A 1,181-nucleotide genomic window follows, 5' to 3' on the forward strand; every position below is an offset into this window, starting at 1 on the left:
ATACAAATTTTTAAGATTTTTTAAAATCGTTTTCTATAGTGAAAAACGAGATAACAATATCAATATAGTACTGCTATGTTATAGTGTATATTACGTCGATTTTTTATACAATATTTATAAAATTTCTTTATCTGACTCGTACGAGACCAATAATGAGGTTTATAAATAATTTATATAAAATTTCTTTATTATGTATTTTACAATCAGGACCAAAGTTTAATGTTAATAAATAATACAATATCCTTATAGTATCCTTATTGTCAATTTTTAATCGTCATTTGAAATCTACACGCAATATGTATAAAATTTCTTTATTGAGAACAAAAATTGATTGCTTTTACGTTGGTAGGGACTTTGGGTTTCCTACTAATGAGTTTTAAAAGTTTCTTTTAATATCACTTTGTTATTGAAATCTATTATTTTAATTTACATTCTGTTTACAATATTGATGATTGTTTTTACGTAAGCGACTTTTGATGATTTGCCTACTAATATATTTAAAGTTAGATTTATACCTTCTGACTCGTAGGTCAAATTTTCTATACCATGAACTACCAGAACCTATTTTTTCTTATTTATTTTATCCTTTTCTTACATAGTTTCTTTATTGAGAACAAAAATTGATTGCTTGTACAAAAAAATATATACAAATTTTTAAGATTTCTTAAAATCATTTTCTATAGAAAATTTCTTAATCTGACTCGTACGAGACCAATAATGATGTTTATAAATAATTTATATAAAATTTCTTTATTATGTATTTTACAATCAGGACTAAAGTTTATAAATAATACAATATCCTTATAGTAATCTTTATTGTCAATTTTTAATGGTTATTTAAATTCTACTCGCAATATGTATAAAATTTCTTTATTGAGAACAAAAATTGATTGCTTTTACGTTGGTAGGGACTTTGGGTTTCCTACTAATGTGTTTAAAGTATCTTTTAATGTCACTTTATTGAAAACAATTATTTTAATTTACATTCTATTTACAATATTGATGATTGTTTTTACGTTAGCGACTTTAGATGATTTCAATACTAATATATTTAAAGTTAGAATTATGGCTTCTAACACCTGGGTCAAATTTGCTATACCATGAACTATCAGATCCTATTTTTTCTTATTTGTTTTATCCTTTTCTTACAAATTTTCTTTATTGAGAACAAAAATTGATTG

Source organism: Lucilia cuprina, chromosome 5 (assembly GCF_022045245.1).
Source record: "Lucilia cuprina isolate Lc7/37 chromosome 5, ASM2204524v1, whole genome shotgun sequence".
NCBI classification, from domain to species: domain Eukaryota; kingdom Metazoa; phylum Arthropoda; class Insecta; order Diptera; family Calliphoridae; genus Lucilia; species Lucilia cuprina.